The 25,906-nt window shown below is 43.0% G+C and overlaps 1 long non-coding RNA gene across 2 annotated transcripts in view; it reads left to right on the top strand.

The window, feature by feature from the left end:
* The window catches only part of LOC133368425 (uncharacterized), a 79,592-nt gene extending 54,528 nt beyond the window's left edge, over positions 1 to 25,064 (top strand). For both annotated transcript variants that reach the window (XR_009758639.1, XR_009758638.1), the window contains 2 exons: positions 22,008 to 22,158; positions 22,247 to 25,064. This is a non-coding gene — a long non-coding RNA (uncharacterized LOC133368425). The remainder of the gene's footprint in view (positions 1 to 22,007; positions 22,159 to 22,246) is intronic.
* The last annotated feature ends 842 nt before the right edge of the window (positions 25,065 to 25,906 follow it).

Below are 25,906 nucleotides of genomic sequence, written 5' to 3'. Positions count from 1 at the left end.
GCTGCCTCGTTGCCCTGATGCCCCTGCCTGCTCACCCACCCCTGCTCACCCTGCCGCCCCCGTTCACCCTGCCACCCCCACTCACCCTGCTGCCCCACCTGCTCTCCAGCCCCCCCACTCTCCCTGCCACCCCTGCTCTCTCACCTGCCAGCCGCTTGCCCTGCCCCCTGTCTGCTCACCAGCCCCCCACTCTCTCACCTGCCCCCCGCTCACCCTGCTGCCCCTGCTCACCCTGCCGCCCCCCCACCTGCTCGCCCGCACAATTTCACTTGCCTTTTCAGTCACTCAGATTTGTATTGTTTGTAGCCAACAGCCGTTACAATATAAAACACAAAAAGAACAATCCAAGAGTAAGTTAAAACATACCAATTTTCAGAAATGCAAATGATCAAAACTTCAAAAATGGTCAGGTTTCTCTCCCTTCTCCCTCCCTCATCTGTCAGATTTTAGTTGGGTTTGCCAATTGCAAGGGCTTTGTATGGAGCTCATTGTCTTATGAGGGAAATTAGGAGCTTATTGTTTCTCAGGAGGTGAGAAGGTAGTCTGGGCAATGGCTGGAAGGTATGTAGCTAACAGAGGGTTGGTTCTTTCTGGTCAGCAGCAAAGCAGGAGCAAAATGAGCTGCTGTGATTTCCTTTCACTTATAGTAGTAGGATAGTTGAGTGAAGTTACTTGGCACTTTTCTCCCAGCTTAGGAAATTGGAGACATAGGTCCTGCTAATAAGTGATATTGTTGTTGCATGACATCAGCCCCAGTGTTCCTTATCTGTAAAATGGTAGTATTAGTTGGCTGGTTGGTTGCCCATGGTCCAACACTTGTATAGCTCCTGGTTTTTCAAGAAAAAAGGATGAGTTTTCCCAGATAGCAGAAGAGGAATAATTGGGTCGCTTTTTTCTTTTTCTTTCCCAAAAGAAAGAAAAAGAAACCTATTCATTCCCTTCCCACTGCCTTTTGTAACCTGAGGGGAGGTGTGAGCAACTATGGCAGTAGGAGGAGGGAGACGTGGTGCAGAGCTCCCCCCAGAGCATCTTGCCCAGAGCCCCCTCAAATCTGGAGCACCACTGCTTTGATCAGCAGTTGTAAACTCACTTAAAATTGAAATGCTTTCAGTGATTGTGAAAGAAGATTGTACCAACATTATGAACTAGAGGGAAATTGTCATGTAACTGATGAGTTAAAAAAGGTCTTCATGAGTGCTCATAAATACCATGAATCTTATGAAAAGTAACCATATATATTGGATAACCTGGATCTGTACGTAAGTTCCCAGGTGTGATCCTCTGTTACAGCTGGTTTTGGTGAAGCTGGATAGTTGTGAGGCTGGGAAAAAATAACCTAGGAGGATTATACCTGGCTGTAACCCAGAAGGTACATTTTCTCTCTTAAAATATTGCTAAATCACAAATCCAGAACAATTGTAATCCTCTTTAAGGGCAGTAGAGTGAGTAGTAATTTATTTCTGTCATTCTCTTGTCCTTTGTTCAGGATTAATGATGTACATGATCTTTATAGTTGGGTATGTTTCCTGCAAATTGATATTATTTATTTATTTATTTTATTATACTTGTATACCGCCCCATAGCCGAAGTTCTCTGGGCGGTTTACAGTAACTGATTTCTCTTATAGGGAAGAGCCCACTTTTTGTTTCTTGACAATGGACCTTTCAGTTTCTTACCTTGTTAACTCCTTTTAACCAGTAATGTTTTTACAGCTCTTCAATAATGATATACATTGTTGTTGTTGTTATGCGTCTTCAAGTCAATTTCGACTTACGGCGACCCTATGAATCAGCGACTTCCAAAACATCTGTCATGAACCACCCTGTTCAGATCTTGTACGTTCAGGTCTGTGGCTTCCTTTGTGGAATCAATCCATCTCTTGTTTGGCCTTCCTCTTTTTCTACTCCCTTCTGTTTTCCCCAGCATTATTGTGTTTTCTAGTGAATCATGTCTTCTCATGATGTGTCCTAAGTATGATAACCTCAGTTTCATCATTTTAGCTTCTAGTGATAGTTTTGGTTTAATTTGTTCTAACACCCAATTATTTGTCTTTTTCGCAGTACATGGTATGCATAACGCTCTTTTCCAACACCACATTTCAAAGGAGTTGATTTTTCTCTTATCTGCTTTTTTCACTGTCCAACTTTCACATCCATACACAGAGATTGGAAATACCATGGTCTGAATGATGCTGACTTTAGTGTTCAATGATACATCTTTGCATTTGAGGACCTTTTCTAGTTCTCTCATAGCTGCCCTCCACAATCCTAGCCTTCTTCTGATTTCTTGACTATTGTCTTCATTTTGGTTAATGACTGTGCCAAGGTATTGATCTTGACAAGTTCAATGTCCTCATTGTCAACTGTAAAGTTATATAAATCTTCTGTTGTCATTATTTTAGTCTTTTTGAGGTTCAGCAGTAGTCCTGCTTTTGAGCTTTCCTCTTTAAGTTTCATTATCATCATGGTCTGTGGGTGGGTAGGAGGTGACAAGGGAGGAGGTGGAGAGTGAGACAGGGTGGAGTGGAGAAAACAATTGTTTAAAAAAACTGAGTGGAGGGAAAAAGGAGCCGGAGGGCAAGAACATGGATAAAGGAGGGGAAGGAGACAGCAGCAGAATGGAGATAAAGAACTGTGGAGGTGAAAGATGACAACTTACCCGTTCACTTCATTCAGTATCCAAGGCCCTCCTCTGGGTTCCATCTCATCAGGATGCCCGGAGGACTGTTATTAGATCTAGGGCCTTTTCTGTGGTGGCCCCCGAACTGTGGAACAGCCTACCTGAGGAGATACGCCTGGCACCTACGGTACTTTCTTTTAGGCGCCAGGTTAAGACCTGGCTATACTCCCAGGCATTTTAATATTTTAATGTTCAATGTTTTATATTCAATGTTTAACTTGCTGTTATTTGTTATTGATTTTTTGTAATATTGTATTTTAAGCTTGTTTTGTTCACCGCCCAGGGAGCTACTCGCTATGGGAGGTTTATAAATGGAAATAAATAAATAAATAAATAAATAAACATGTGTGTGCTTGCACTTGGCACACAAAGTGGCCTCCACCACCCTCTCTGACTACTGTGCTGCATTTGCAGTATTTTAACTTTTTTGTATCTTAGAAGAAAATGTTTGCTTGGGTGAGTGTCCCTTTCTTGGTGGCAGGGCAGGCGAGATTATACTTGCTGGCTGAGGGGCGGGAGGGTTGCACTTGGTTTAACATGCAAAGATCTGAGTAGTGGCCTCTGCCTCTCTCCCCACCTCCCTTACCAGCGGGGAGACCACCATTGCTATCATGGATAAAAAGAATTATTCTACTACCCAGAGCTTGGAAGATTACTTTTAAAAAGTAATAATAATAATAATAATAAATTTAATTTATGTGTCGCCTATCTGACCAATGGCCACTCTAGGCGACTTACATGTGGAAAATTAAAACACAATACAATAAATACAAAATACAAAATAGAACAGTGCAACAGCAAAAGCAATAATAATGCAGGGCATGAGGTATTTAATCATAGCAGTTAGCCCTCCCCGGAAATCCCGAAGGCCTGTTGAAAGAGCCAGGTCTTTAAGGCTTTGCGGAAGACATTTAGGGAAGAGGCGTGCCATAGATCTTGTGGGAGGGAGTTCCAGAAGGTGGGGGCCGCCACTGAGAAAGCCCTCTCTCTAGTTCCCGCCAATCTAGCTGTTTTTGTTGGCAGGATTGAGAGAAGGCCCTGTGTGGCTGATCGTGTCGGGCGGCATAATTGGTGGCGTTGAAGGTGCTCCTTTAGATAAACTGGGCCGAAACCGTATAGGGATTTAAAGGTTAATACCAACACCTTGAATTGGGCCCGGAAAACAACAGGAAGCCAGTGTAGATCGAACAACACAGGTGTGATGTGATCCCGGCGGCGACTATTCGTAAGTAGTCGAGCCGCCGCATTTTGTATAAGTTGTAGTTATTACAGTTGTAGTTATTATTAAATTACAGTTACAATTACTTGGCCCAAAAAGTAGTAATTACCGTTACAATTACAATTGCTCTGAAAGTAACTGATTACTTTACTTTTTCTCAAAAGTAATCACTACAATTACATTTCAGTTACTTTTTAAAAAAACTCCTACAAGGTGCTGGCCTTGGCTGCTGCACATCTAAGAAGCCTAAAACAATATTAAAAATAAACACACACACACAGGGGGTAGTAGAATAAAAAAAATTATCCATAAGATTAACATAATGGCATAACAGAATCTCACATCCCCTCAAGCAATGAAGGTACCCCAACTCTTGAAATCAAATTTTACACTTGAAATGCTTTTATAATATGTTTCTGTTATGTCTCAAAAGAACAAGATGCTCAAAGAGCATGTCAGACAAGGAATGTCTTTTTACAGTCATTACGTTGCCACCAGTACTGAACAGGCGTTCTACTGCGGTGCTTGAAGGCATGCCTGTGTTGTGCTGCAAAAAACACCGCAGCACACGTGGAAAGCCATGGAGTGATGACACTTCCCTGCTGGGAGACCTCAGGTACCTCACCAGTTCCTCCTCAGTAGTGTCCACTGCTGACTTCTTGCCCTGGGGCAGAAAGTTAAAGAAATCATCTTCTAAGTCATCTCCTTCCTGGTCTTTATCTGAAGACTGATCACTGTCCTCATTAAGTACACCCATCTTTATTTCAGCTTTCAACAAGGCTTCCATTGTGTATCTAAGAAAGAGAGAGGATATGTTAACACATATATGTTAGGAAACCATCATCTGCTCTTCATTTCCTGATGCTTGTCATGTCCCCTGGTTCAGGGTCCAGCCTGAGCCTGTGGATGATGACTTGGAAGGTAGGAAGGTGACCAAGTCACCACACTCATGGGGCAGCACAGCAGACCCTTAAGGATTACCTGCAGCAACCCAAGGTTGTGATGAGGAGCCCCAGGAAGAAAAGGACCAGCCCCTGCCTACCACCTTAAGCCCTCTGATGCCTCCCTTGAGACAACATTTCCCTTGGAGTAATCCACCCAAAGGGCTTCCCTAATGTTCTTACTTGTTGGTATGGGTGGCGGCCTGACACGATTCCAGCCAATCTAGTTTGAAGCGAGGGTGTAGGCAGGCTGCCAGAAGAAGCCTCTTGTCCTCCCAGATAGCTGCAAACCACTTTCTTATGGCTTCGCGCACACCTCTCAGCAGCTGAAAACAGTATGTGTACCTCTCAGGTTTGTTTTCCAGTCCTTCTAACTTGCGGTCCAGATTGCAGAGCGTTGGTAGCAAATACCCCATGAACATGCCGTTCTCCCGTTGCAGGATATCTAGGGACTGGGCTAGTGGCTCCATAATCTCTGTGTATTCCTGTACCACTTCAATCTCAGCAGCTGTGATCCTGGACAAGGAGCAGCGGTCCATTATGGCATGCATTTTTAGTGGCACAGTTGACAGGAGCTCATGTAGTTGCTTCAACGCATCAAAGGTGGAATTCCACCTGGTCTTATTCGGTACCTTCAGATACACACCACATTGCGCACGGATATACTCAGCAATCTGGGCTGACTGGTTCTGCTTGGACCACAACTTGCTGCACTTTCCCATCAAGGAACGAAACTGTTTCTTGAAAGGACCAAGAAGACTACTTTTGGAGGAGTCAGAAAGCATGGCCTCTATGTCTTGTGTTGCCACAAGGTTGAGGGTGTGGCTAGCACATCTCTGGTGTGGTGGTAAAACAAAATCCTCTCCTGAGTCTGCAGCTTCTTCCTCTGCCTCAGGTCCTGTGTCCAGGATCTCACAGATAGGCACAAACTCCACCTCAGCCTCCTCCTCCTCCTGGTTATCACCATCATCGTCACTGGTGGCTGCAGCTTCCACTGGTTCTTTGGCCATGAAAACTCTGAACGCTTTCACAAAGTTGGAGCCATTGTCTGTAGTAGTGCACATAACTTTGTTGTGGATCCTGTACTGCACATGTACATCATGCAGTGCTTTTGAAAGGACATTGTATGTATGGTGCCCCTTCAGACGCTTACAAGCCAAGGCCCCAACCTCACGTTTCAGGGTAGTTGGGTTGATCCAGTGGGCTGTTACCCCAAAGTAACTCTTCTTGCCATTGGTCCAACAATCTGCAGTGGTTGCTACATATGCCACAGCACCCATTCGATTTGCAAGAGTTTCTCTCATGTGGCATGCTCTCTCCTCAATTCTGTCTCTCAGAGTCTTGGCACATATGATGGTGAGATCTTTGGGGGGTCCAATGCGAACCAGATTAATGAATGATGGTTTGTCCACAGTTTGAAGTGGTAATGTCTCCTCTACAATGAAATCAATGATTTTCCTGTCGAGATTGCTCTGGGTGACAGGCTCCCTGCCAGATCCCCACCTCTCAAGGGTTGTCTGCTGCTGCTTCAGCATTTTGGGAGGAGGGGTGTCATGCATTGGTTCAGGAAGGCCACGTCTCCTTGCCTTTATTGCTTCTTCAATTGCTCTCAGCTTCTCAGGGTGTGCCCTCTGAGGAAGAAGAACAAAGCATGAATCCAAGAAAAAATGGAAGAGGAACTTCACAATTTAAACATAAATAGACAATGGACTCTCTTTGAGGACCAGCATGACAAAGGCTTACCTCAAAATGTTTCTTCACATTGGATGAGGAGGAAACAGCTGATCTCAGATTTTTGATCCTTGGAAGGCAGTAATTGCATTGTACAACAACATTTTCCCCACTCTGGCTCACAAATGTACAAGCTTTCTCAAAGCCAAACCATGGTACTTGCTGTTCTGCAGATGTGGCTGTGGGCAACTGGCACTGCTTCATGCCCTCCTCCTCCTCATGCACAGGGCCTCCTTTCTGACCCTCACTTTCTAGTTTTGCCTCCTCAGGATCAACAAGCTGTGACTCAAGTGGCCGCACTAACTGACTGCTGCTCTCAGCAGCAAAACCTGCAACAGGCGTCTTTGTAATAAAGAAGAGATAATGCTCCTATATGGGTGAACTTCAGCTGTGATGTGCCCCCATCTCTTCCCCATGCTGCAAGATCCCCCAGTCAGAGTGGAAGTAAGCAGGTCGATAGCACAATTAAAAGAGATCCTATTTGCATCATTTTTGCTCACTGAATAACCCTGCCTGGGCCAGTCTAACCTACTATCTCACAGGGTTGTTGTGAGAACAAAATGAGACTAGGGTTCAAATCCCCACATAGCCATGAAGCTCACTGGGTGACCTTGGGCCAGTCACTGCCTCTCAGCCTCATGAAAACCCTATTCATAGGGTCACCATAAGTTAGAATCAACTTGAAGGTGTGTGTCAGGGTTATTTTGGATTACCAGAGATGAGATGCAGACAAGAGGTTTGCTTACAAAGAGTTAAAATTTATTGAGTAACTTACAGCATTCAGCCAAGTATTTCCAATAAAAGTGGATCAGTCCCACTGCTCTGCAGTAGCGGACGTCAGAGACTAAACACCCATACTAGGCACAGGTCATGGTTATATAGCATAAATCTTGGCACATATCATTGCATACACATGAAGTTACATATATGATTAATGAGAGTATACACTTTGAAGTAACATATAATGACATCTGTTGCATATAATTGGCTGTTCTGACCTTTTCACAGAACATCTTCAAAGCAGACTAATTGCTAGAAAACTACAATATCTTTTCAGGTGCACCTTGGCATCCTCCCTTGGCAAACTACATAGCTACCCTTTTTATCTTCATCTTCACTAACAAGCATAGTTTATCATTGACCGTTACTTGACTTGTGCACTAATAAGCCACAGCTGCACTATCTGCCCATTGACCGTCCTTTCGACCCATCCATTGAATCTATGCCTATCAGGGCTCTCTGAAGTTTAACAAGGTACTTTCCAACATCATACTAAGCAAGCCAACTATGAACTGCCTACTGATAAACAATATACTTGAACCTATGCCTAATTGAGCTCCTTTGATATTCCTTTAACTAACAAGGTACATTCCCAGCATCATACTGGGCAAGTCTTCATATCCTCATTAGAACACCTAGATACTGCAGGTGGCTATGAGATGATCTGGCATACTCAAGGATGCTTGGGCCTGGAAAGGGAATACAAGCTTCCAGGCAAATCAAACCTTTGACTTAAAACTATTTTTGTTATGCTGAGGCCTGGAAAGGAAACAGGCCTTCAAGCTAGCTAACAAATACATACTGAATATATTGATTAACTCAAGGCTATAATAGCTTGCTTAAAATCATTTGCTGGCACAGGGTATACAAGGCGGTACATATATTTTTTATTTTGAAGATGATGATTATGATAATAAATATGCAGCATTTCAAATTAATTCTGTATGAGAAGCATTCCATGCCAAGCTTGGAAAACCAAGGATGAGGTATCAAATGTAGACAAAAATACTTTTCACAAAATGCCATTTATCTTTTATATCTATATCTATAATTAGCAATACAGCTGAATGATGTATGTAAAGTATTTTTTCTTTCCCTTTTCTTTTTTGTTAATATTTTAGTACTACTGCTAAAGTTCTTATGAAAGAATAAAGCATTCATTAGCCAAATTCAAATGACAATGGGGTTTACAGGAGTTGTCTCTCTCTGGGACTGGGAATCTCTCTCTTTCTCACAGAACATGAGTTTGAGAGCTGGGGGACTGAGAGGAGGAGCTGCAAGGACCCTACTTCTCACCTCATCTCTGCCAAGAACAAAAAAATCAGCCTTAAGCCATTTATTATACGCCTAATGATTTATTATTATTATTATTATTACTGAGACAGTTTTTGTCCCACATACAATTCAGTCTTGTGATTAAACAGGACAAAAATACAAATAAAAAGAAAGATGGAGTTCAAATAAATATACAATAAAAAGCTAGCCAGCATTTTAAAAGGCAGGAGTGCTCTGTCTGGATAAATACAGCACACATGTATGCATGGGAACAAGGGGGAGAGTTCAAAAAGGGGGGGAAGGAGGAGAAGTAGGCCAGAGCTTGGAAAAGTTACTTTTTTGAACTACAGCTCCCATCAGCCTAATCCAGTGGCCATGTTGCCTAGGGCTGATGGGAGTTGTAGTTCAAAAAAGTAACTTTTCCAAGCTCTGAGTAGGCCGAAATTTCTACTCTGCTCTGAGTAGGCAGAAGGTGCCATGGGGGGGGGCTGCGTGCACGCGTGCACACACACACACACACACACACACACAAATCATCATCACTCACCTCCACAGCTCTTCGCCATTCTGCTGCTGCCTTCTCCTCCATTGTCCTTGCCCTGGCTTTTTCCTCCGGTGTCCATTTTGTCCTCTCAGGCCCTGCCTGTTCACCTCTTCCCTCGTGCATCCTAACACAGATCACGAGGGTAGGGAGAGTCTGCGCAGAGGTCCAATCAGTGTGAGGCACATGTCTTGTGTTAACCAATCACAGCCAGGAGCTGACTTCCCCTTGTTCCCGCCCCCAAGTAACGTGCAACCTAACATGGAAACTTTAAATTTGCAGCTGAAAAGTAGGGAAATTATTAGCCGTTCCGTTACTTGCCAAATGTAATGGAATTACCCACTCGTTATTTAAAATTGTAACGAATTACAAGTAACACATTAAAAATAACGAGTTACTTCCAAGCTCTGCTACTACCCCTGTATGTGTTTGTTTATTTTTAATGTTGTTTTAGGCTACTTAGATGTGCAGCAGCCAGGGCCAGCACCTTGTAGGTGTTTTTTTTTAAGTAACTGAAATGTAACTGTAGTGATTACTTTTGAGAAAAAGTAATCCATTACTTTCAGAACAATTGTAATTGTAACGGTAATTACTACTTTTGGGGCCATGTAACTATAACTGTAATTTATTACTTTTTAAAAGTAATCTTCCAAGCTCTGGAAATATTTATGTAAGCATGAATTTAAAAGATGTTTACTATTTACACAACCTGTAAAGATATTTATAGTGCAATCCTATGCATGTTTACTCAGAAGCAAATCCCACCCAATCCAAAATTCAGAATCATGCCAGTTTAAGCTGTTTTGCAACGGTTTTATACTTGTTTTATTGGATTTGAAATGGCTTTATTTTTTGTTGTGAACTGTCTTGGTTGTTGGAAGTATTCCATACACACACACACTGGAGATGTAAAAATACCCCCCCATATAATAGTTTATTGTCAAAACCTGTTGGCCATTGCAGCACATTTTTTTAAAGGAGAATTTCCTGCCAAATAAAAGCAGTGAACCTAAGTAAGCCCTGTCTAACTTTTTAAAAAAAGGATCAGAGTGGGAGAGAAAGATTTAGAACACAATTCTTTTCTATGTTCACTCAAATGTCCCACTGATTTTCAGCACAAACCTAATCATGCCTACTCAAAAGTAAGTCCTACTGATTCAATGGCGTTAACTCCCAAGTATGTGGAATTAGCATTGCAGCTTTACTCCCAGAAAAGCTTCATATTGGGAAGGTTTTCAAAACAGGTTATGAATAAGACAAATAAACTGCCCTCTTCAATAGCCCAGTAAAATTTAAACACTGCAGCATGAAAACTTTTTAAAACGTATATTCAAAAATTATTTGAAAGATAAAATATATAATAAGCCATTTTTGCAAGTAATTAAAAAAATCCTGCATGTACACTTTTATTATAATTATAACTAAAATTGTTTACTGTGTATGCCCACCAAGATCCTGCTGTGGCCTTCTGTTGTAGTGTAATTCTGTGCATGTTTACTCAGAACCAAGTCCCAAACCTGAACAGAGAAAGTACTCTTTATGCTACTGAAAGATATATATTTATTGAATTCCTGATGTGAGACATGCAGGAAAAGGAAACTGTGGGTTTAGGTATTGCTTGGGGGTCAACAAATATTGTCAATTACAACCATGACTTCACTTATTGGCTAAAAACCTGAAAGGGCAGGGATTAGAGCAGCTGATATTAACAGAAGTTGTGGGCGGTTGACATTTTGGTTTATATATTTTGAACCAGACCATCTAGAAACTGAATGTGTGTTGCTTTTTTAAAAATGAAAGCAAAGAGTCCAGAGATTAAGGTGACACCCAGAGAGGACCCAAAAAAACTGGAGTATCTGGGTGACAACCGGACACCTGGCAACCCTATTCTAGGTGCTGATTCAGTAAAGATTTAGATGTGCAAATTTTTAATCCTGCAGGAACATAATAGCAATGTCATTGTCAACATTGCTTTCTCTTGGGAAGTGTTTGTTTCTTCAACTCAGCAAACAGGAGTTCTCCTTATTTCCTTGGGGATTTTGTTGGTGTTTCATCAGCAAAATGTAAGGTGAGATTGTTATAATGGAAAGTTTCTTCAGGACCCAATTAGGTGCAGTGAGCCATTTATGTTTGCTGGATTCTCGCATATATTGGTCGTTATGTGGTTGATTCTAACACCATTATAGGCTGCTGCATGGAATTATTAGCATTGCTACAATCCACACAATGAAGAGCTGACCTGTTTAGTGAGCTCATATGCAGAGTTTATTATGTGGAGCTGCTCCTATGTAAGAGCAGTCTCACAATGCAGTTGCCACTTGGCCATTTGAAAAACTGCTGAGTTATATAGGGTAGTATTAAATGAAAATTTAATTTGTTCTGCTGTGGATGGGGTTGCACTCCCCTTGAAGGAGCAGGTCCACAGTTTGAGAGTTGTCCTGGATCCTGCCCTGCTGCTTGAATATCAGGTGGCTGCGGTAGCCAGGAGTGCTTTTGGCCAATTCAAATTGGTCTACCAGCTGTGTCCATTCCTGGAGGCAGTTGACTTGGTCACAGTGACACATGCATTGGCGACATCGAGGCTTGATTACTGTAATGCACTCTATGTGGGGCTGCCTTTGAAAACGGTTCAGAAATTGCAGTTGGTGCAAAATGCAGCAGCCAGAATGTTAACTGGAGCATGGCGCAGGGAGCATATCACCCCTGTGCTTTATCGACTCCACTGGCTCCCAGTTTGTTTCTGGGCCCATTTCTAAGTGCTGGTTCTGACCTTTAAAGCCCTAAATGGCCTTGGACCAATATACCTGAGGGACCGCTTATGCCCATATGTACCTGCCCGGGATTTAAGATTTAAGATCATCTGCCTCTGGTCTCCTCTGCATGCCTGGAATAAAAGATGTTAGACTGACAGGCATGCGGGAGAGAGCTTTTTCAGCTGTGGCCCCCAAGCTTTGGTATACCCTACCCCAAGAAGTCCACTCTGCTCCCTCCCTGTTGGTTTTCTGGACACTTCTGAAAATGATCTTGTTCCAGAGAGCCTTTGGGAGGGACTGAAGGTAGAGCTTGATGTGATGTTCCTGTATTAATGTATATATGGTAAGTGCTGTTTGTATAGGAGATACATGGTAAGTGGAATGAAAGAGGAGGGGGAGTGAATGGGCAGTAGAATGCTGGATGATTGGCTGAGTGTTTAGAATGGCTGAGAGTATAAATGGAAGGATGACAGTTAAATCTGGGTGGACGTGAGAGGGTTGTTTTGGTGGGTTTGGAGAGGAGATTGTATGGAGAGTTGGTGGATGTGAGGAGAGTGTGGCGTTCGGATTAATACTGAAACAAGTATCATAGCAATAGAAGAAACCATATGCTTATGTGCCTTTATAAAGTAATCTTGTTATCTTTGTTATTTAATAAATACTGTATTTGGTTTACCAAAGGCCTGATCCTTGGCTGGGCTTTCACAGACCAGAAGGGAGGGTAAGGTAAATACCGAGGCTGAAGAGTGACAAATGGTGGCAGTGGGGAAGGGAAGAATAACACCACAAGTATTCAGAGAAAACCAGGATTATCTGCATTGATACAAAGGGATTGGGACAGTTTAAGCACGCAGTCACAGAGGTAACCTGATAGAGAGACTCAGGCAGAGTCTCTGGGAATACGGGTTATAGGATGTAACTGGTGGTGCTGCCTAGCAGGGGGATCTGGTGAGGTCTATGCTAGAGCGGGGAGAGAAACCATAAACAAGGACAGTCCAGACTGGTGGAGTCCCTGGTGGTGCCTAGTGACAGGAAGTAACCACGAGCAGGTAGGAACCTGACAGGGAGAGCCAGGGAAGGGCATCACAGGTGGTGGTAGCGGTGGTACGAATACTAGAGAATCCCTAACAGTGGTGTGGCAAACAGAAATAACAAAACAAGATTTCTTGTGAGAGTGACTGGCAAAGAGTGTGTGGCAAAGAGTGAGTGAACTCAAACACCATGGCTGAATATATAAAAATGAAAAGAGAGGAGCTGGTGGAGAAGTGCATAACATTCAATTTACCTCACGAGGGTAAAGGGGTAGATGAATTGAGGGTAGCACTTATAGGATTTGCAACTGCCCAGCAAAAACAACCTGTCAGGGAAGAGACCCCAGAAGGATACTCAAGCAATCCCGCTTATATAGAGTATTTGAGAGAAAAGTTAAGATGGGAGCATGAGTTGGAAACTGAGAGATTGAGGATTGAGGCGGATGAGAAAGAAAAGCAGAGGGAGTTGGAATTTGAGAGAATGAGAGTGGATGCTGAATTACAGGTAGAAAAGTTAAAATTTGAAAGAGAGAAATTTCATTCTGATGAAACAAGAAAGGACAGAAATGAAACAAAAATAAAAGTTACACCGAAAGATTTTGCAGTGTTTGAGCCTGGACAAGATCCACAAATTTACCTCAGCACTTTTTAAAAAGGCAGCTCAATTGTGGGGGCTACCAGAGGATAAATATATGCAATATTTATCAAACCTGATCAAAGGGGAATTGGCAGAGGTATAACAATATTTCCCCTCAGACAAGCCCGTCACCTATGCAACTTGGCAGAGAAACAGAAGCCATGTTAAAAGGGGCTGAAGGAAACAGGGTGGAATCTGTTTGCAAGCCTCAGGTCACCATAGCAACCCTTGGCAGGCCTGCTGAAGGAGACAAACTGCATCAAATGGTCTCTGGGGAAGAGACAGAACATTTCAGAGAAGAACTGAATAAGGATACCAGTTTGAATCAAATAAAGGAGCAAGCCCTGACCCAACAGATTCCTTTCACTGACAAACTGAGGAATCAAGTTGTGTGTGAGAATGGGATTTTATATAGACTGTGGATGCCTGCTGAGAGAAAGGATTACTAATGTGAACCAGTGAAGCAATTGGTAGTACCTAGCAAATACAGAACCAGATTGCTAGAGGTAGCCCACAATGTCCCATGTGCAGGACATCTGGGAATAAAAAAGACCAAGAGGAGATTGGCTGCACACTATTATTGGCCAAACATCTCCAAAGATGTAAAACAACATTGTCTATCTTGTGGTATATGCCAAAAGATGGGAACAAGTGGAGTAAAGACTAAGGCACCATTAAAGCCCCTTCCTATAATTGGACAACCCTTTTATAGAGTGGGAATAGATTTGGTGGGCCCTTTTTCCAAACCCACAAGGCATGGCAAGAAATATCTAGTGGTGGTGGTGGATTTTGCCACCAGGTACCCAGACGCAGAAGCACTAAGATCTGTAGAAGCCCCTGTAGTGGCAGAGGCTTTATTAAAAATCTTTATGAGGCTGGGTTTCCCTCATGAAGTGCTGACGGATCAAGGCAGTGTATTCATGGGAGAAGTGATGCAATGTATGTGGAAATGTTGTGGTCTAAAACATCTAAAGACCACTACTTACCATCCCGCCACTAATGGGCTAACTGAGAGATTCAATGGAGTTTTGAAGGGCATGATCAGAAGCTATGTTCAAGATCACCCACAAGACTGGGATGAACGTTTGGGATGCTTCTTATTTGCGTATCGAGAAGTCCCTCAAGAGTCAACAGGCTTCTCATCCTTTGAACTGATGTTCACTAGAAAAGTGAGGGGACCTTTGGAACTGTTAAAAAATTCATGGGAAGGAACCCTGGGAGAGTACAAAACATCTGTAGTAGATTTTGTATTGGAATTCCGCAATAAATTAACATCAATGATGGAAGTAGTGAAAGAGAATTTGAGTCAAGCACAGGAGAAGCAAAGTTACTGGTATGACAGAACAGCCAGGGAACGTGTGTATGATGTGGGAGATATGGTTATGGCATTCATACCCAGGAAACATGACAAATTACAGGCTAACTGGGAAGGACCATATACCATCAGAGAAAGGCTTGACACAGTGACGTATGTAATCACCACAGACCAATTAAACAAAAGCAAAGTGGTTCATGTAAATATGTTGAAGCCTTACCATACCAGGGATGCAAAGGTGTTGCAAGTTACCTTATTCCCTGAGGGAAGTGGGCCTGAACTTCCAGATTTGGTACAGGAAAGCAAAGACAAAGGAGGGGTAGATCAATTGGAATGGTCAGAGGAGGTGAAGGAGGAAGTAAAAGAAGAGATTCTGAGAGTTTTGAAAAACTATGGGAATCTCTTTAGCAATAAACCTGGCCGAACCAGTATAGCCAGACATTCCATTGATACTGGAGATCATGCCCCAATCAGATCTATGCCGTACCGTGTGAATGGGAAAGTTTTGAGTGAGATCAAAAAGGAGGTCGAAGATATGCTGGAACTAGGAGTGATCAGGGAATCTATCAGTCCCTGGGCCTCAAGTATTGTCCTGGTTCCGAAAAAAGATGGAACGACAAGGTTTTGCATTGATTATCGGCTAATCAATAAAATTATGGTCCCAGATGCGTATCCTATGCCTAGGGTAGACGCAATGTTAGAGTTATTGGGGGCAGCAACCATTATTTCTACGTTAGACCTCTGTAAAGGATTTTGGCAAATGGAACTAAATGAGCAATCCAGAGCCAAAACTGCCTTCAGTACACCAGATGGGTTATATGAGTTTGTGACCTTACCCATGGGACTAAGGAACTCACCAAGTTCGTTTCAGAGGCTAATCAATACTGTGTTGCGAGGCATGTCAGATTTTGCAGTGGCCTATATCAATGACGTGGCCATTTTTAGCAAGTCGGTGCCTGAGCATGTCCAACACCTGACAACAGTATTAGAGGCATTAAGAAAGGCAGGCCTCACAATAAAAGCGAAGAAATGCCAGTTTGGGTTGAAGGAGGTGGTCTATTTAAGACATAAGGTGGGGAGTGGGAAAATCACCCCCTTATGGAGCAAGGCGGAGGCAATACAAGCGTGGCCTATCCCCTTAACCAAAAAACAAGTTAGGGCATTTCTGGGTGTGGCTGGTTTTTATAGGAAGTTTGTGAAACATTTTGGGGAAATAGCAACCCCCTTGCATGAATTGACAAAGAAAAAGTGTTCTGAGCGTGTGGTATGGACGGATGAATGTCAGAAGGCTTTTGATCTGCTGAAGCAAGCCTTGTGCCAAGGACCCATATTAATAGCACCAGACTATGAGAAACCATTCATCGTGGCTACAGATGCGTCAGACCTCGCGCTGGGAGTCGTCTTGCTGCAGGAGAGAGAAGGCACCAGACGTCCAGTGGCATATCTGAGTCGTAAGCTGACGCCGAGGGAGAAAAACTATTCATCGGTCCAAAAGGAGTGCCTAGCGGTCGAGTGGGGACTGAATAAGTTGCGCCCATACGTGTGGGGACGAAGATTCACGGTAACAACGGATCATCGGGCCTTGTTATGGTTACAGACTATGAAAAACCATAATACTATGCTGCAGAGGTGGTCCTGGGCCCTACAAGACTATCAAGTGGACTTCCAGTTCATCAAAGGCAAGGACAATGTATTGGCCGATGGACTGTCAAGGCAGGTGGCTGGGACTGCAGTGACGTGACCAGACGGAGGAACAAAGAAAGACATTTTCCCCAGAGAGACTTTTTTTTTTTGTTAACGCGGTGTATGAATCCTGGAACAGGAATAATACTCTGCCGTTATTTTAAGGGGGGGGGGAATGTGATGTTCCTGTATAAGTGTATATATGGTAAGTGCTGTTTGTATAGGAGATACATGGTAAGTGGAATGAAAGAGGAGGGGGGAGTGAATGGGCAGTAGAATGCTGGATGATTGGCTGAGTGTTTAGAATGGCTGAGAGTATAAATTGAAGGATGACAGTTAAATCTGGGTGGATGTGAGAGGGTTGTTTTGGTGGGTTTGGAGAGGAGATTGTATGGAGAGTTGGTGGATGTGAGGAGAGTGTGGCGTTCGGATTAATACTAAGACAAGTATCATAGCAATAGAAGAAACCTTATGCTTATGTGCCTTTATAAAGTAATCTTGTTATCTTTGTTATTTAATAAATACTGTATTTGGTTTACCAAAGGCCTGATCCTTGGCTGGGCTTTCACAGACCAGAAGGGAGGGTAAGGTAAATACCGAGGCTGAAGAGTGACAAATGGTGGCAGTGGGGAAGGGAAGAATAACACCACAAGTATTCAGAGCAAACCAGGATTATCTGCATTGATACAAAGGGATTGGGACAGCTTAAGCACGCAGTCACAGAGGTAACCTGATAGAGAGACTCAGGCAGAGTCTCTGGGAATACGCGTTATAGGACGTGACTGGTGGTGCTGCCTAGCAGGGGGATCTGGTGAGGTCTATGCTAGAGCGGGGAGAGAAACCATAAAAAAAGGACAGTCCGGACTGGTGGAGTCCCTGGTGGTGCCTAGTGACAGGCAGTAACCACGAGCAGGTAGGAACCTGACAGGGAGAGCCAGGGAAGAGCGTCACACCTGACACTGATTTTATGCCTTCTATGTTAAATTTTACCTTTGTAGTCCGTTTTAGTACATATATTGTATTTTAGGTATTTTAATTGTATTTTATGTATTTTAATTTATTTTAATGTTTTTGTGATTTTACTGTTTACAATTTTATTATGTACGTGTTTGGTTTTATTTTTGTAAGCCGCCCTGAGTGCTCTTTTATAGGGTAGAAGAGCGGGATAGAAATATTTTAAAATAAAAAAAATAAATAATATGAATTGACTGAATTGAAAGCATCTCTCTCTCTCTTTACTTTAAAGCTTATAAAACAAGCCTTTTAAAACCAAATCAGGGATGGGGAACATGTGGCCCTCCAGATGTTGATGGACTATAACTCTCATCCTCCCTGACCATTGGTCCTGCCAACTGGGGTTGATCAGAATTGGAATCCCATGACATTTGGAACGCCAGAGGTTTCCCATCCCTGATGTTGTGCCCAGCTATATGGGGCTAAGACAGCCTTTCCCAACCAGTGTGCCTCCAGATGTTGTTGGACCACAACTCCCATCAGCCTCAGCCAGCATTGCCAATGGTCAGGAAGATGGGAGTTGTGGTCCAACAACATCTGGAGGCACAGTGGTTGGGAAAGGCTGGGCTAAGAGACAGCTATTCAAATTAAATGAAAGCAACTGCAAATTCTCAGCACATACTTTTCAGTTTGCTGCATAATACATCTGGTGTAGAAATGTTTAATGTGGTTTGCTGGTGCGGTTTTCTGATTTTGTGCAAATCTGAGGGATCAAAGGGAAAACAAATACAAGACTAGGCTCCATTCAAGGGTGCACTGGAGATAGGAGCACTGTTGGAAAAGAAATGAAAGTATGAAGGAAATAGTGAGTGTGGAAAGAGGAGTAACAGAAAGTGACAATTGAACTACCTACTCCAAAACACTGAAACAAATTGTCTGCTCCCGTGTGGATAAGCCCAAAGAATAACATTTCCACTTTCTCTGGTTGCTTGGCAACTGAGCATACTGCAATGGGTTCCTTTAAAAAAAATAGAATGCAAATTTCTGTGTTTTCCCTGGTAGGATACAGCTGAAATACAAATCTTTGTCTAAGCAGTGTTATGCTTTTGCGCACAAGTTAGGAGAAAAAGAAAATAAAGGCACTGTTTGCAGCAACACAAAAAAGGCCAGCAGAACAGAGGAGAGCAGCTGGAAGTTGCTTGTTAGCCTACAGGAAATAAAACAAAAGAAGGGAGGAGAAAATAGTGGGCTGTGGAGAGGGGAATGATTGACACACCCATCTGAAAGCATTGGAGCAAAGCGTCTGCAAGCACTAGAGAAAGGGAGTGAAGACTTTTTTCTTCCTTTTTTGTGTCATCAGCAGATTGGTTTAGTATGGATCTACAGGGGAAAACTGTGTGATAGCTTCTGTTTGCTGGTAACGTCATGTGAAGCATGAAAATTAAAAGGAGATGTGAATAGCACCAAACACAGAATAAACCACTGTGTAGAGGAGCCCTTTCTGCCCTTGATACAAGATTGGTATAGCAAACAGCAATGGCTGACCCCTATTGGGACTGATGGGTGGGTGGATGAAGTTGGTGAAGCCAGAGCTAATAACAGGATGTAGAGCCAACTAATTCTAGTTTTGCCCCTGACCTCAGATCTCTGGAGTTCTACAAAGGCAATGCTGAGATGGAGGAGGAGGAGGAAGTTGACAGCCAAGTTCAGCCCCTGGACTGGTTATAAGTAAGAAGGCAGGCAGGTGCAGGCTAGTTGAGGGCAGACTAAGACTGGTGGGGCAGTGCCCTGCTAGCCCCAATAGATCAGCCTCCACTGATACCAAAAGAAGTATTTATCTGCCATATCTTTTTCCCCTTGTCTCCTCCTCCTCCTCCTCTTGAGTTTATACGGTGTCTATAAATGATTTGATTTGGTAAGAACTCTCTGATAACAATGCATTCTCAAGATCATGAGTGATAGATTTAAGTGCATCATGACATAGCTTTCCAAGTCCAGAGCTCCTCAAATAACTCTTACTTTCACCATTTGTGCAATGCTCACTACTTTGAATGGATCTACATTAAAAGGGATGAGCATTTCATAGATGGCGGAAGCTACTGAGTTACTCTAATTAAGACAGAACACTGTTCAAAAATGGTTGATTTCTCACCTGTTGCATGGGGTAACGTCAACACATGGCCTATTACACTCCTTGTGATATGGTACACTGTATCTTAGAATTTTGCTTAATAGAACCAGATAGATAGGCTTTTAAAGCACCACAGTGAATGAGGAGGCAAAAATGTCAAAAACTAATGTTCATACTCCAGTATTAACCTTTGCCTCAAGCAAGTCTGCGATTCTAACCCCACTTACTTCAGAGTAAGCCCCATTAAATTCAACAGGACTTATTTCTGAGTAGACATGGTAAGGACTGTGCTGGAAGCTTCCTTTTAACGATTAATTGGTAATATAGGATTTATCAAGTGCAGTTCCAAGTGTTTCACATAGTTCAATGCTTTCCCCTTCTCTTATTCTCAGACACATCTAAATCTCCATGCCAGCTGCCCAAGGATATTTTTACTGACATTAAATAGGGCAGCCCTGGGGAAGAGAGAGAGAGAGAGAGAGAGAGAGAGAGAGAGGAACAAAAGAAGAAGAAGCTGGTGGCAGATTGGCCAGGTTGTTGCTCCCAGGCTTTACCTTCCTGGGTTCCCCATCACCACCTTAGCATTCATTTCTCCCTGTTCACCCCTTTACTGATCCTATTGTTTCATGATTCTGCATTTCACCAAGCAGTAGACTATTTGGGAGGTACCAGAACACTGTAGTGACAGTCAGTTGCATTCTGACTGGTGGCAGTTGTTATGTATATTTACAAGCAAACTGATACGTTGAGAATGAACCACAGACAAAGTCCCAGCAGCATCAGTTCCCCCCACCAGCATACGATTTGAGTAAGGAGCTGTTGATGAGGAGGGGTGATGCTGTGCACCTAGCCTTCTGGCAGCGGAGTCACTGCCAGGTAAGGTAGCGGGGATGTTGGTGCCATGTGGGTGCACCAGCAGGGCCAATTTGGTGCTCCTGCTGATATACCCACACAGCACCAATCTCCCCACTGTCTTGCCCCTTTTCCTCAATAAGCCATAGTGAGCCCGCTGCCAGGAAGCCAGTTGCAGGGAGCTACTCCTCAGTCACTAGCGACACCTGATATGTGTTTCTGTTATAGTTTGTTTAAGAACACACCGTCAGCACAGCCCTGCTGGATCAGGCCAAGGGACTATTCAGTTCACCATCCTGTTCTCACAGTGGCCATCCAGATGCCTATGGAAAGCTCTCCCCACTCATGATTCATAGCAACTGAACTGCCGTTCAGAGGCATACTGCCTTATCCTACATGAAGTTGTCTAATCCTCTTTTAAAGTTGGTGGTGCTTGCTGCTGCTTCTGGGAGTGAATTCCATACTTTATCTTTGCATTGTGTGAAGAAGGACTTTCTTTCATCTGTCCTGAATCTTCCAGTATTTCGCTTCTTTGAATGGCCAGAGTAGATATGGCCTTAGATTAAAGCATTTTCAGAGACAGAGAGGACTAGTTAAATGAGCAGTTAGGAGAATCAAATCCCTTTAGGAAGCTTGGAGGTTATATTAAAAACATTATTGATATAATTTAAAAGGATTATTAAAGATAGAATTCCCAAGCATATGGAAGAACAAGTCTGACTGAAGCAGAACCAGCATGGCTTCTGCAAAGGTAAGCCTTGTCTCACCAACCTATTAGAGTTATTTGAGAGTGTCAACAAGCATATAGCCAGAAGTAAACTACTTGGTATTAAATATTTAGACTTTCCCAAAGCTTTTGGCAAATTAGTATTATTAATTAGACTTGTTAGTCGCTTGTTACACAGAGGTCTCTAAGCGACTTTCAATATATTAATATATATATATACCTCACCAAATGTGTTCACACAGCTGTAAAGCCTGGTGACCCCTAGATTACCCCACTGCTTGATCCACATAGGTCAGGGTTCTAAATCACACAGGGAGCCTAGATGGATAGAAAAGGGGTCCCACTTCAGAAGTTGCTCTTTTACACATGGGGCCCCCAGGAGGCAACCTCAAAGGCAGGCACAAAAGCAAAAGTGTGGCCCTGCAGACCTTTAGTACCCATGTTGCCCCTTGGTGCGAATAATGAATGAAGAGGGATGCTGTGGTACCTAGATGAAAGCAAATGAATTCATACCATATTTCTAACAGGTTTTGGGGGGGGAAGTTGCAGTGAAGCTTTTCCTCTCCATCTCTGCATTAGATGTTTAAGATTCTTGACCTAAAATTATACAAGGAAAGGCTCTACATGGCTCTTTGGACTCTCGTCAGTCCTAAGAAAGTATTGCAGAAATCCATAATGGAAGTTCTTGTCCATTCAGAAATGGATGGCAATGTTAATTTTATTCTGTGACAGAATGTCTCTTGTCTTTTCATTTGCAGTTAACTGATTGGACTGGCAATATCTGACCTGTGTGTAGGCAACATGTGTTAGAGGGAAGAATATTCATTTTCTGTCAGCCACGCAAACTCACTTCAAAATCTGAAAGTCAAGCAGCGTTATCTTAGGCTTAGACATCAAGATCACTTGCAGGTGAGTGCCATATCACATTTGAAATGTACACAACAATCCTATTTATAATACATGAGCCAGAATAAAATCCAACTTTTTCCTCCCATAGCTGTTAGGTCAGCAGACTATGTCAAAGAAGGATTCAAACTCGAGTCACTAATAAGATGCGACGACATACATTGGCCATATGAAGGAAGTGCAGTTTCGGGTTTACAATATTCCAAGGAAAAAGGGGGGAAACAGCAGAAGAAGCCAATGTGGCTTCACAAAAAGCTTTAGAGATGACCTGAAAACAAAAAAGGACACATACAGGAAGTGGAAAGAAGGCCAGGCCACAAAGGAAGAGTACACGCAGGTATCACAGAATTGCAGAGATGGCGTCAGGAAGGCTAAAGCTAAGAATTAGCTGAGATTAGCGAGAGATGCTAAAAGCAACAAAAAAGCTTTCTTCAGGTACGTCCATAGTAAAAGACAGAGAAAGGAAATGGTGGCACAGCTACTCAATGAGGATGGCAAAATGATAACAGATGACAAAGAAAAAGCAGAAGTGCTCAATTCCTACTTTGGCTCAGTCTTCTCCCAAAAAAGGGTCTATGACACTCCTGGAAAACGTGAAGTAGAAGGGGCAGGATTGGAGCTTGAGATTGATAGGCAAATGGTCAAGGAATACCTAATCACTTTGAACGAGTTCAAATTGGCAGGGCCCGATATACTGCATCCTAGAGTATTGAAGGAACTGGCTGAAGAACTCTCAGAACCACTGTCTATCATCTTTACAAAATCATGGAGGACTGGTGAAGTGCTGGATGACTGAAGGAGAGCTAATGTTGTCCCTATCTTCAAAAAGGGCAAAAAGGAGGAACCGGGGAACTACAGACCAGTCAACCTTACATCAATCCCTGGAAAAACTCTGGAGCAGATTATAAAGCAGTCAGTCTGTAAGCACCTCGAAAACAATGCAGTGATTACTAGGAGCCAACACAGATTTATGAAGAACAAATCCTGCCAAACTAATCTTAGCTCATTTTTTTATTGGGTAACCTCCCTGGTAGACTGTGGGAATGCTGTGGACATACTATATCTCGACTTCAGCAAAGCTTTTGACCAAGTGCCCCATGATATTCTGATTAGCAATCTAGCTAAATGTGGACTGGATGGAACAACTCCAGAATCGTACTCAAAGAGTGCTTATCAATGGTTCCTTCTCAAACTGGGTGGAAGTAACGAGTGGGGTACCACAGGGCTCGGTCTGGGTCCCAGTGTTCTTCAACATTTTTATTAATGACTTGGATGAGGAGGTACAGAGCATGCTTATCAAATTTGCAGATGATACAAAATTGGAGGGCAAAGCTAATACCATGGAAGACAGAAACAAAATTCAAAGGCACCTTGATAGGCTGGAGCATTGGGTTGAAAACAACAGAATGAAATTCAACAGGGATAAATGCAAAGTTCTACACTTAAGAAAAAGAAACCAAATGCACAGTTATAAGATGGGGGATACTTGGCTCAGCCATACAACATGTGAGAAGGATCTTGGAATTGTTGTCGATCACAAGCTGAATATGAGCCAACAGTGCAATGTGGCTCCAAAAAAGGCAAATGCTATTTTAGGCTGCATTAACAGAAGTATAGATTCCAAATCGTGTGAAGTACTACTTCCCCTCTATTCATCACTGGTTAGGCCTCATCTTGAATACTGCATCCAGTTCTGGTCTCCGTACTTCAAGAAGGATGCAAACAAACTGGAACAGGTTCAGAGGAGAGCAACAAGGATGATCATGGGACTGGAAAGAAAGCCCTATGAGGAGAGACTGAAAGAACTGGGCATGTTTAGCCTGGAGAAGAGAAGACTGAGGGGAGTTATGATAGCATGAAAGGTTGTCATACAGAGGAGGGCCAGGATCTCTTCTCGATCGTCCCAGAGTGCAGGACATGGAATAATGGGCTCAAGTTGCAGGAAGCCAGATTTCGACTGGACATCTGGAAAAACTTCCTGACTGTATGGAAGTTCCTAACTGACAATGGAACCAATGACCTAGAGAGGTAGTGGGCTCTCCAACACTGGAGGCATTCAAGAAGCAGCTGGACAGCCATCTGTCGGGAATGCTTTGATTTGGATTCCTGCATTGAGCAGGGGGTTGGACTTGATGGCCTTATAGGCTCCTTCCAACTCTACTATTCTATGATTCTATTCCCTTCATGGTACTCTTTTCTACCTGGATATTGTGACTGTCACTTCACCTAAGCAGAAGATTGTTTCTAGGGCTCTGTGAATACTTTACAACAGCAGCTGTTAGAACCAGAAGCAGATGTGAATTACCTAGTCTACTTACTTACTTACTTACTTACTTACTTACTTAAAATATACCACAATTTCATAGAAAATATCAAAGCAGTGTAAAACATATATACAATAACAAAAATCGTAGATCATGGGCTAACGTATAGTCTGACACTGGCCATTGGAAGAAATGACTGGCATGCACAAGCAAGGAAAGGTTTCCCCTGTATGCAAACGTTCTAGCAACATGTAGGTAAAGAGAATATAGACTGGGCCTAGAGAATAACCCTACCTTCAGCTGCCCAGCTTGCAAGGATTTTGGTAATTCAGATAAAGCAGCAGTGGAGAATGTGATGTTCCTATATTAATGTATATATGGTAAGTGTTGTTGTTTTAGAAGAAACATGGTAAGTGGAGTGAAAGAGGAGGGGGAGTGAATGGGCAGTAGAATGCGAGATGATTGGCTGAGTGTTTAAAATGGCTGAATGTATAAAAGGAAGAGGGAGAGTGGAATCTGGGGGGGAAAGAGAAAGAGTGGATTGCTTGGTGGGGTTTGAGAGAGTTGTTTGCCAGGAGAGAGTGAAGAAGGAGGGAGGTGGAGTTCGGATTAGTATTGAGTAAAACCATATGCTTATGTGCCTTAAGAAGAAATCTTGTTAATCTTGTTAGCTTTGTTATCTTTAATAAATACTTAATTTGGTTTACCAAAGGCCTGATCCTTGGCTGGGGTTTCACAGACCAGAAGGGAGGGTAAGGTAATGACCAAGGCTGAAGGGGAACTGTAACAAATGGTGGCAGCGGTGAAGAGAATAACAATACCAGTATTCAGAGTCTCTGGGAATACTAGTATTGGGATGTTACTGGTGGTTGCCTAGCAGGGAGATCTGTTGAGATCTGTGCTAGAGCGGATAGGTAAACCAGAAGAGAGTGCGGTCCGGACTGGTGGAGTCCCTAGTGGTGCCTAGAGACAGGGAGTAACCACGCGCAGGTAGGAACCTGACAGGGAGAGCCAGGGAGGACGCATCACATGTGGTGGCAGAGGTGGGATACGAACAACAGAGAATCCAGATATGAATACTAGAGAATCCAGAACAGTGGTATGGCAAACAGAAATAACAAAACAAGATTTCTTGTGAGAGTGACTGGCAAAGAGTGTGTGGCAAAGAGTGAGTGAACTCAAACACCATGGCTGAATACATAAAAATGAAAAGAGAGGAGCTGGTGGAGAAGTGCATAACATTCAATTTACCTCACGAGGGTAAAGGGGTAGATGAATTGAGGGTAGCACTTATAGGATTTGCTACTGCCCAGCAAAAACAACCTGTCAGGGAAGAGACCCCAGAAGGATATTTAAGCAATCCCGCTTATATAGAGTACTTGAGAGAGAAGTTAAGATGGGAGGCTGAGGAAAAAGACAAGCAGAGGGAGTTGGAAGCTGAGAGATTGAAGATGGAAGCTGAGAGATTGAAGATGGAAGCTGAGAGA

The sequence above is a fragment of the Rhineura floridana genome, chromosome 1 (genome assembly GCF_030035675.1).
Source record: "Rhineura floridana isolate rRhiFlo1 chromosome 1, rRhiFlo1.hap2, whole genome shotgun sequence".
NCBI lineage: Eukaryota > Metazoa > Chordata > Lepidosauria > Squamata > Rhineuridae > Rhineura > Rhineura floridana.
Note: the sequence above shows the minus strand (reverse complement) of the source record. Positions and strands in the feature narration are given on the sequence as shown.